Below are 12212 nucleotides of genomic sequence, written 5' to 3'. Positions count from 1 at the left end.
TCATTTTTTCTTTTTTTACCAGGGGTTTCACCGGTACTTTTAGCTTGAAGGAAGTTTAGGGCTTGTATCCCCTTAAGATGTGTGGTTGATTTAGACATAGTAGTTGGGGGGGGGGGGGGGGGGGGTTCGAGTTAAGTTTCTTTTTGAAGGCAGGAAAGGTGAGACATCTATGTCTTTTTCAGGAGGTTCCTTTGTGTCAGGGATATTGCTTTCTGAATCCAATTTTTTCTAATTAAGAACGAAAATCCTTTTATGGGAACAACTTATGTTTTTGTAATGAGACCCAAAAAGCGTTTCAAAAAAAATTCTTCCCTGGATTTGCCAAAAATTTGCTGTTTACGCTGAATAACTAAGTAAGCAAATATATCGAAGAAAAGAAGACACCTGTAAGGGTATTTCAGTCCTTTACGTACACGTAAAGGAACCAAAAGCTTCCTCAAAATGGTGCACATTTCAACTGGACTCAGAAATATTACACTTTAATAGCATGAATCGTGTTTCAAAAACTCCGGTTTGATACAGGATTAGTTAAAAAATAGGACGTTAGCCCAATAAGTTTTATCAAACAGTTCATAGTGATAAACTGTAATTAAAGAGCGACTCAGGTCAATTGTAACCGAAACTCAAAAATGGAATTTTGATAACAATTGATAAGAATTGGGTTTTTATGCAGATTGCAAATATTTAAATTTCATTACATTTAATATCTACCCACCAAAGGCTCCAAGTCTCAGAAGAAAAAGGGATTTTGAAAACAGGGAACCTGATTTTCGAAAAAGGGAGAAACCCCCCCCCACAAAATCAATAAATCTTAATGTAAATCAGACCTTCAGATTCAGCGTATCAGAAAATGTTATTGTGGGGGTTATGATATCCTATCTGCACAAACGTGGAATTTATTTTTTTGCCAGAAGACTGATTATGGATGCGTTTCTATTTGTTGTTTTTTTTTGTTTTTTTTTTGTTCTAGCGTCCTTTTTAAGAGACCGTAAGCATCGTAGGACAACTAAACCTCCTCCAAAAAACCTAACTTGTCTCTTATTTCGTTTTCAAACGCTATGATTTAAGATCAATTTGCCAAAAAAAATCATCTCCATCAACTACCTACAAACGTGTAATACAGAAGTAGATTTAATGTTAAGACCTTCAAACGACGAAGCGACGATTTTACCTAGGGGGCATTCAGATCAGAGAGAGAAGACATTCTGATTGTGATGGTAGGTAAGTATTCAGTTTAGTTTATTAATATTGATAACTTGTGTCTTATATTTCCCAAAATGTTTAAGATAGTATATTTTTATAAATAAAAAAAAGTTCGGTAAAATTCTACGGTACTGTTCTATTAGCTGTAAACCATGCAAGAAGTGAAGTTTGGTTAATGCTAATGAAATAAAAATAAATAGGATTAAAATGTAATAGTTTAGAAACAAAATTCGGTTATACTCATTATTCTGTATTTTCACATTAGGGCGGTGGGGGGTAAACCATTGTATAAATAAAAGATGTAACCTAATCTTGATACTTTTTTCCCCCTAAACTACAAAAAAACTAAGTCAAAATATTGTAAATGCAAATCGAAACCACTGCTTGCAATCCAATTCTCGGTTAAAAGAACCTGTTTGAATAGTTTCTTTTATCATCTCTTGCGTGGCTTACAGCTAATAGACAGTACCAATTCTACTTTAGCTACTTTTGGCTATCTTGAAAAGGGGTTAGGTTAGGAAAATGAAACTTTCAGGGATGGGTCCACAAGCTAAAGTATGCGTACTTATATACTATCTGGAACACACGCTAAAAATGAAGTTTGGTTGATGCTAATGAAGTAAAACAAAATAGGATAAAAATATAATAGCTTAGAAACAAATTTCGGCTATATGTTTGCACATTAGGGGTGGGGGGAAGCATAGCATATATTAAATACCTAACCAAACCTAGGTACCTTTTTCCCCCTAAACCCCATAAAAAAAAGTTTAAATATTGTAAACCCGTTAAAAAACGAGGGTTTACAGTACATTTCTCTTTTGTCATAAACCCGTTTCGAAATAAACCTACATCTTCCCTATATAATATTGCACATGTTTTGCAGACAGCACAGAAGTATCAAAGTATGTCTCGGCAAGGTATTTTGAAGTACCTACCACCGCTCCTTCTCCCTCTAGAGGGTCTTTAAATTTGCCTACATGACAGGTCTATACAAATTAAAATTTTGACAAAACAACATTTTACCTTCATTTTCAGTTATCAGTTTCTTTTTCTCAAGGTTTAGTTCCAAAAATGCCATTCCTGTTATTTGAGTAGAATTTTGAGCCATATCAGTGTTGTTTTTTTTCTTAAAAATTTAGGAAATATATTTGCATATCTTTAAAACATTATAAATTGGGATTGAGCAAAGTTGTGAAGCTGAAAACAATTTTGTTGTACTTCATTTAAGCAGAAGATCTATTTTGCAAGGTTTCAATTTTATAACCCACAGATTTTATGAGGCGGCAAACAAGAGATTTGATGAGATCTGATGAATAAGTCAAAGGTCTTCAGTAAAGACAAGATTCGTTAAATTGTTATTGCAACCGTTCACCTTTGGAGGTAGAAAAAAGGGGGGAAGCCTGTTTTTCATATGTGGCTAGATTTGATTTCATCCTCACTTCAGGTTTGGGTGTCACTTTTTTCTTGATTGGAAGATACCTCTTACTCAAGTGTCTTTTCTCGACCAGCTACTACGTCACTGATTTTCTTATTTCTAGCAGGAAAAAATGCGGGCGTTAAAAAGTGTCCTTTTATCTGGGAGAATTTTTTTGTCTTAATTTTGTGTTCTTGTAAAATGAATAAGATTATTTTTTTGTATTTATTGATGATTAAGCAAGAAGAAAGGGAAATTGAATCCTGAGAACTAGATATTAGACTGTAGACCTAGGAAATTGGACAACGCTAGTGATGGAAATCCAATAAAAGAAAAGGAAATCCAGCAAACAAGATGGAAATCCAACAAGGATCTTAAAATCTAACATGTTGTTTTGTCAGCAAACTGAAAATTCAATTAGGGTATGGAATTCAACATGTTTCTCAATAAATTGGAAATTCAATAATGACCATGGAATTCCAAAATGTTCTCCAATATTCAATTTCAGCTGTTGAAATTCAAATTTTGTTGTTGATATATATTACAAACAATTTTTGTTGAATCTCAAGATTTTTTTACAGTGTGGGGCTATTGGGCTAGCAGAACATTAAAAAGTGATGTTTAATGGCACTCATTTTTAAGGCATAACCCTGGAAGGCATATAAGATAATTGTGAAAGCAAATTAACTAAGACTAAAAACTTTTCAACTAAACATCTACCAAAAATTAAGCTTGATTGATCAACAGTTTGAAATTGAACCTTCAAACTTCACTATGTCATGAAGCCTGTGTGCTAGTTCTAACGGTGGTAATTAAGGGGAAGGGATGTCTTTGCCCCCTTAGTTTTTGCTCTTGCCTAGGTTTTGAAATCACCTTTTTTTTGTCATTTCAATGGAAAAGGCACTTGTTTCATTTAAAAAAGTCGTGGAAAACAACCGAAAGTGCACTTTGCGGGAATGTGCCATCAATTCAAATTTATAAAAAGCGATAAAGTATAAATATAAGCTTTTAAATGAGCCCTTAAACAGTTTTATTTTGTTACAGAAGCCTTCTAGTTTCTGCTAGTCAGTAGGTGATTTACAAGGCCCTGTCATCATTATGGCTTTTTCAGGCGAAGTCGGCCGAGTAAAAACAGTTTTTTGCTCATCGAAAAACAAACGTTCCTGAAAAACATGTATTGTTTTGTGAAGTATGAATAATGAACTTTATGTTATAGACTAAATTTTTTTTTAGCGGTCACGGTTGTTAGCAGTATTTTTAGAGCTATCTTATCTCCCCTAGATCGGTGATGATTAGAAATTATATCAAAAATAAGTTTTCAACTGAAACTAAGAAGTGACATGAAAATTTAAAATGAGCATACATTATTCCTTATAAATAAAAAAGATCATGAAAGCGTTGTTTCTACATTAAATTTTAATCAAAAAACGAACAAAGATTAGTTTTAAAAAACAAAGTTTTTCCGGGGGAAGTAACGAGCGAAGTTGAAACTTAAAACTGACAAAAATTACAACTTCACATCCTATTTAATACATATTAATATAACTAGTATAAATAAACCAACTATTTATGTTTCCCTATGCTTTTAGGATTATACAAAACTAGCGCTTTACTGAAAACACAAAAGTCAAGTATAAAAAACAGGGTTATTGATTTAAGAGTCAAAAGTTAGTATGTAGCTCGACAACACTAAACGAATCTATAAAGCTTTTCATAGTCTTACACCAGTTTCGACATTAGTAACTTTCAGTATACAATTAAAATTACCTTGAAAACATAAGGGTAAAACTAAATGTTTTTTAATAACCACGAAGTAATTTAACAGCCTACAGAAATATTCGATTGATTTATCAAGTAGCATTTTGGTCTCACCAGCTGTAATACCAATAGCGAGTAGTATACAGTCTTAAATTGTAAGAAATATGCTTTAGTATTACATGAAACGAAGATCAAATAAGACATAATATGAACTCTGGAAATCTGGTTATTTCTCTCTATACAACAGTGAATTTTAAGCTATGATACAAATTCTAAAGCTAGTCTATAGTCCTAATACTACCAAGATGGCCTTACGTCGAACTTTTGTACAAACTAATCATGACATGTCCGTTTAAGAACCAAAACAGGAGCCAGTCATTGGACTGAGCCATTGTGCAGAAGTGACACCAAATTAAACGTAAAAAAATAAAGAAAATCCTAAAAGGAATTGATTATATTTTTATTCTATAAAAAGTGTCCTTAATTGGTTTGCTTTAACTATACCAAAAATCCTATATTATTTTGTGTTTTCAGTAAAGCGCTAGTTTTGTATAATCCTAAAAGCATAGGGAAACATAATTAGTTTGTTTATTTATACTAGTTATATTAATATATATATATATATATATATATATATATATATATATATATATATATATATATATATATATATATATATATATATATATATATATATATATATATATATATATATATGTATATATATATATATATATTAAATAGGATGTGAAGTAATAATTTTTGTCCGTTTTAAGTTTCAACTTCGCTCTTTACTTCCCTCGGAAAAACTTTGTTTTTTTAAATTAATTAGTTCTAAGTGACCAATCAAAAACCATTTTACACTCTCGGGTTAAGGAGTTTATGCTACGGAATGACAATGTGAAAACCTTATAAGAGTAATATAATTATGCTTCTTGTGGTTGAGTTGTAATGGGAATGGTTTATTTACGCAGTATTTGGACCGATATGACAAGGAGGTTAAGTTAAATGGCAACTCTTTAGATGCTACGCTCTAGTAGATGAGGTTTTCACCAGCAAGTAATTTAAGATATTAAATACAGTAACCTACTGGTTGAAATCATATTCATGTTTGCAAACAAATTGTGGTTGTTGTAATAAATGCTTCTGAAATAAACAGTGAGATACAGCAAGTGATTCCACTCCGTAGATTCAAAACTCCTTTTGTGGATTTCCCGGGGCAAATTTTTAAACTTTAAGTGTCTCTTTGTTTTAGAATTTTTGAAGATAGTAGATCAACTTGCAAATTATAAACTAAAGCATTTTAATAAATAAAAAAAAAATCATCTATGCAAATTTAATGATAGCTCATGTTTAGACAACGTAAACTATAATTTATTCAGTTTTTCTAAGCCGCACTGTAAAGCATACGTGCACTCATACATGCTTATACATACTCAACATAAATACTTACAATTACCATTTAACCAAGAGATTTCAAACTATAAAATACTGTTGAACATGAACTGGCGTTCACTTAGCTCAAATTTGATCACTCTCATTTTCATATTCTGTTTTTATGAAGCCTGATTTTATCAAATCTTGTCACGGCAGCTTGCCCCCCCCTTTTTTATCTGGTTAACATATCAGAGTGTCACGTTCTGCCGTGCTTGGAACATTTCCACAAGACCGTTCCACACTTCTCAAACTTCCCACTACACGTGAAACACTTTTGCCGCACATAGCGTAGGCAAAACGGTGTAAACGGCCTTGAAAGGGGACAATCCCACAATCTTTCTAGCAAGAAAGTACTTACCAGTAGCAATTTCAGTCTAATAACATTATCCTCAGTGTTAGTCTAATAAATATTAAATGGGTGGTATGGGATCCCGAAACTCCGTGCGTACATGCCTGGCCCTTTTGTATGCTATTCCGTTCATGAGAGCTAACAACTTCCATATTTTTAGGCAGATTTGCATGCGTCGAAATTTTGCGGCAAATTTGCATGCGTCGAAATTTTGCAACGTTATTAAATTGTTTATAGGCTATGCTACTTTCTGTAACCTACCATTCTTTGCATATTGTATAGCAAAATATAGAAGTTCAACAGCCGAAAATGAATTAAAACTCACCTTCCGCAAAATAAGGCAAAGGTACCTACAAGGCAGCGCAGAGGGAGGGGATTTACCAGGTTTGAAACCCCCCACCCCCGAAATTTTGTCTCACTAGTTTAAACGTAACGAAAACGCATATTAGCAAATTTTTGATGCGTTTTTAAATTTATTTTGTGCTCAACGCCCCCCCCCCGGGGGAAACGTCCCCCTGAACAAAATTTTGGATACGCCCTTGGGTAGCTGTGATCGCGCCTGCATTTTTCCAAATACATTTTTTCATATTTTTCCAAAAAATATACATGTCGTTCGAATAGCACTGTTCCACTAATCGCAGCTTGTGGGAACCACGGGCAGGCAGAATTTGGATTTTTTGCTAGGGCAGATCATCTAGAGCAGGTAGATCAGCTGGAGCGGCTGTAGCAAAAGGTTGAAATTATTCAGAAATGTATGTTTCCTTCATAAGAAAGGAATTGTATATCCCTGATATACAATGTGACTCATTATAAGCTTTCTATTGTTCCATCATCATTACAGAACCATCATTACAGGTTTCATATTTAGCTCACACATGGCAACAAAGCTTAGTGCTTTAGTCACAGTTCATATATTATCCAGTATGATCATTCTCTATCTCACCCATTATAAAAACCCGGACCGGGGTGTGAGTGCTCCGGAGAACGATTTTGCAGATATAAACATGTTAGACATGCTAGACAGGTTAGTCTGTTTCCGACTGTTTCCATCAAAGTGTATTGAAACAAACGGAAATAAAGCTAATGCAGAAACAAGCTAGACAAGCGAGACAAGCTAAGGCAGAAATAAGTGGGAGGAGCTTTTAGTTCACGAAGACCAGAAATGATCTGCGATAAGCTTACTGGTATATTCTGTCTACTGTGGCTTTAGTCAAGTACTCGTTTTACACATTTCAGTTTTTTTGAACGTGTAAACACTGGATAGGGTTACAAAATGGTGTTCATATTAATGCATCAGATGTAGCAAAAGCTAAAATATAGCGGGGGATAAGTCACTTTCGTAAGGACACAGTAAAGACTTTTACAAAATTTTTAACTATTCAAGTGGTTTATTTTTCATTTATTTATTTATTCCAAAATGCGGTAAGCTGTACCAAGCTTTTCGACTAAACGTTATAACAATTTGTGATAGCGCTGAAACACTCTATGATAACATAATACAAACATACAAATAACGCACTATAAAAACATACAGGTCACAAAAACAACTAATACGAAAAAAATAAAGAATATCCTCAAAACGGATCGTGATAAGACCTGTTATTGAAATCCGTAAAGGCTAAACTACTTTTGAAAGACTGGACTGTGATAGTCGCAACTGTTTCCGTTGGAAGTGCGTTCCAAGTGGAATAAATATGGCTTGACAAACTCTTAGCTTGTGAGGTATTTTGAAAAAAAAAACATATACTCTTTAACATAAACTGATAGTTTCAATACTCCTGCACTAAAATGTGAATTGCAGATGCTCTCCCAACCTGTGAATTCAGTGATGTATTTTTTTTTTTTTCACTAACTAGTTAAACTTTGCTGTCCAGCGTTGCATAATCCAGTTGATTATGCAGAATCTATTTATCTAAAGCAAGCCAAAGGAAATCTGAATGAAATAAATTTCATCAATGGAATTATTTTAAATAATTATTTTTTAAAGCATTTAAAATGCTATAGTTAGTAACATTCTAATGATAAGCTTTAGCAATAAACTATTATGTTATAAAGTTTGAACTGTTAAATGTAAAAAAAAAACCCTTCTTCAAAAATACAATGCCAAACACAGCCATTTGATGATGGAACGGCAAGCCACCGATAAGCATATATTCTAAGACCCCAGATAGGGGAGCAATCCTACCCAACATCAAAATAAGACTCATCTCATACCGTACGATAATCTAGACTAAATTCTCCAAAAACTAGAATTGATTGTTTGGAAATTACAAATTTTGAAGCCAAAGTGGGACCAACTTATTCTTTAAATAAATACCGAAAAACGGTAAAGGTTATGGGGATCAAACCATTTTTGTGGATTCAAAGAATGGTGTGTCATGTCCTGCTGAAGAAGAAAATAGAATGTAATACTGATACGCAACGGAAATGCAACGGAAATGCAACGGAAATTAGAAAGAAATTTGGGTTTTTTAATTGAGATCACAACTGATTTTTTTTTCATTCATATATACCTTTTTATTATTATTTACAGGTGTGACTTTATATTGGCTTGGTCATTTTGTACCTTGTGCAAAATTTGACTAAACAGAAAAAAATAGAGAAAAACAAAAACGACATTGACATTTTTTCAATGATTTGAATTCCCATTGTAGAAAACAATTGTTTCTGTCCAACTTTTGAGGCAATTATATATTTCAAGGAGTTTAAAATTTCACTTTTCACAAGTATTTTTTATATTGTAATCCATTCGCTACATTGTATCATTTCGTCACGCTTGGTATTTCCAGAAGAGAAACTTGAATTCAAAGCGGTTTATACGATTTTCTTGAAATTTTTAAAGTCTTATAGCCCTGAAAAAACGTGTTTGTCTCAAAACTTGGTTGATTCCTTTCGCGTCAGTTTTAAATTTTCTGGCGATTGTTGCAAAATTTTTCGAGAAATTCAATCCCTCATACTTTCAAGACATGGACTATAAAAGAGAGAATTCTTTTAATTTTTAAAGATTAAATTAATTTTAAACCTTAGTTTTTCAGATTCGGTTAAGTCTCAAAATTCGTATCAGGCAATATCCCCACTTAAGGTTTTGAATCTATATTAGTACCATATAAATTTGGGTACTTGTGTATTACACGCCACTCACTCAAGTTTGTGCTGCGTAAAACTCGAAAAAAACAGGTTCCTTCGTTAGTTTCTTCCTTACTTTAGAAACAAATTTGGGCTATATATTTGCACATTAGGGGTGGGGAGGGGTAAAGTATAGCGGGTCTACATGTAAAATGTGTTATGTTCAATTATTCTGCATATTATGAAGTAAGAATTGTTTTCTAACTTCAAACTGTAAAAACACTTTACCCCTACCCCCTTCCCTAACATACAAATATAAAGCCCAAATTATATATTTCCCATCTATTCTGTCATTTGTCTTTGTCTTGTCTCATGCTAAGCTGAAAGAAACTAACGAAGAAACCGGTTTGTTCTTGAGTTTTACACAAAGCGTAAACTTGAGTGAGTTGCGTATAATACACAAGTACCTAAATTTGGAAGGAGAAATGACCCCCAACCAGGGTCTTATCCCGAACCTACGGGAGGGAGGTTCTGGAGGAAAATTTGATTATATTCATTTTTGTTACGTTTTTACGAGTCGGACAGACATTTAAGGGGGGGGGGCAAATCCCCTAGCCCCCCCGTATACGGCCTGGCCTCTAACTGTCATAACTTTTACTAAAAAAAAAAAGAGAATTAGAAAGAGAAACTGTCCAAACACTTTAACCCTACCCTAATGTAAAAATGTATAGCCCAAATTGTATATTTCCTATCTATTCTGTCATTTGTATGTCTTGTCTCACGCTAAACTGAAAAAAAAAACTACGAAGAAACCGATTTGTTTTCGAGTTTTAAACAGCGTAAACTTGAATGAGTGGCGTATAACACACAAGTAACTAAATTTAGAAGGACAAATGACCTCCAGCCAGGGTCGTATCTAGGATCTTTCTTAGGGTGGGTGGGTCACGAAATACTTTTTTTTCGGGGGGGGGGTTACAAAAACGCATCAAAAATTTGTTTATATTTATTTTTGTTACGTTTATATGAGTTGGACAGATATTTCGGGGGGGATCCAAAAAAGATAGTCCGAGTGAGTGAGATGGCAAATCTGGCAAAAGCCCTTTTTAGGATTGTATAAAAATTATGTCATTTCCTTTGTTGATAGATAAGTCTCCCCCCCCCCTCTGTATACGGCCTTGCCTCCAACTATTATAACTTTTACTAAAAAAAAGAGGATTAAAAAGAGAAGCATTGTTGCAGTACCGAGAATCGTGATTTTACCGCCAGCTCAAACATCAAATGGTACTATCCCATTATGCGGGCCTTTCGGGTTAATCACTATAGAGTAGGCAATGATAAAACCCGTTCAATGTATCTCAGTATTATCATCACTATTATCAGTAATTATTGTTAAAATATAAAATAAAAGTCCAAAATAGGGATAAAATCCTTTTTAATAGACAGTGTAGCCTATAGAAAATTCACAAAAAAAAAAATATTTTTTGAATTTACATTCATAAATATTTTTTGTGAATTTTCTATACACTGTTTATTAAAAAGGATTTTATCCCTATTTTGGACTTTTATTTTATCGTCATGAAAAGGCAGTGTGGTCTCCAACGTTATTTTGTTAAAATATGTATATTTTTAGTTGTGCTTAGCAGATTTACTGGCTTTTGAACTATTATATCTCATTGTTTTTATTAAGTAATAAATTGATTTACCTTATCAGTAAATAATTTCACAACTATTATTCCTTTGTCGGTGTGCCACACTAGATCAAGTCTACCGAATCACTGTTCCTTTCAGATACCCTCTTACTCTCGATAGTCTGGGTATGCTACCCGCCTGACCTAAAGACGACGCAACCATGGGAGTGTAGCTGGAAGTCTTTGGAAAAATGAGTTCCAATTACCTATTTTTAATAGGTATGCCGGTGTGTGTTGCTTCTCATCAGCCGCATTTAGTACGTATTTTAGACAATCTTTTAGGCGTAGTGAAATACTTGAGTTTAGTTATAGGTCAAAATTGAGCTTGTGTTTGGCAAGACTGCTCAAATTTTAGAGGAATAAAAACGGATGATGGACACAGATGCCAGCATGTGCAGCCCCCAAGCAACAGTAGGCAAGGCATGGTTGCAACCACTATGAATAAAAAAAATAATCAAATTTTCAAAATCGAAGTGAAGACCGACAATAAACTGTAAAGTAGAGAAAATTACCTTGCGTAATTAAGGGTGGCTTCTCCCTTAACTTCCTGCCGTTTAAGATAAAGTTTGACCGGTGCTTTATTGAAAGCGTCTTAGAGTTCAACAAATGATCAGTTGGGGAGTGTAAGGCCGTATCCAGCGGGGGGCTGGGGGTTTGAACCCTCCCCCCTGAAATTTTTGTCCGACTCAAAAAACAACAAAAATGTATATAAACAAATTTTTGGTGCGTTTTTCAATTTTTTCGGACCCCCCCACTCTCCCCGAAAAAATCCTTTTGTAAAACCACCCCCCCCCCCCCAAAAAAAAATCCTGGATACGGTCCTAGGTGAGTTCAAGCGTTTTATTTCCCAATTGCCTTTAAAAAGGTTTGAAGAACCCTCTCCCTTCCCGTAAAAAATATCTGCTTACCTCCACCCAAATAGCTGGTGTTCAAACATTTAATATTCCACGACTTTTGGTCTTATTAGGTACACGGCGTAGCCTATACAATAAGGGCTAATTTTTGTAGACTGCATATTTGTTCAGGGATGAATATACCATCACAAACCAAGACTCGAAGCCCACACAAGTATATTTCTGATGGATCACAGCCAATCTCCTAATTTTTCCTCGACAGCATTTTGGTCTGGCATTTCCAAAATCGTCGTTTGGCGGGAAAAAATACCCACTTTTTTCACAAAATTCAAAATTCACACTTTGAAGTCGTGGTTTTCTTTTGTTGCTTAAATTAGGCCATAGCATTTTGAATTGCTGTTGAAAAGAGCCCTCTGAGCAATATCCAGCCGCTGATTCTGTAA

General features: G+C 34.1%; 1 protein-coding gene across 1 annotated transcript in view; it reads right to left on the bottom strand.

Moving 5' to 3' along the window:
• LOC148943395 (uncharacterized) overlaps positions 1–11060 on the bottom strand; it is a 96284-nt gene extending 85224 nt beyond the window's left edge. Inside the window, exon 1 of the mRNA XM_089100909.1 lies at positions 10931–11060. The gene's annotated coding sequence lies outside the window, so the exon portion shown is untranslated. The remainder of the gene's footprint in view (positions 1–10930) is intronic.
• Positions 11061–12212: the final 1152 nt, after the last annotated feature.

This window comes from Artemia sp. Qi Xiang Cuo, chromosome 15 (genome assembly GCF_049724085.1).
Source record: "Artemia sp. Qi Xiang Cuo chromosome 15, ASM4972408v1, whole genome shotgun sequence".
Taxonomy (NCBI): Eukaryota; Metazoa; Arthropoda; class Branchiopoda; order Anostraca; family Artemiidae; genus Artemia; species Artemia sp. Qi Xiang Cuo.
The sequence above is the reverse complement of the archived record's forward strand: the minus strand, read 5'-3'. Positions and strand labels throughout refer to the sequence as shown.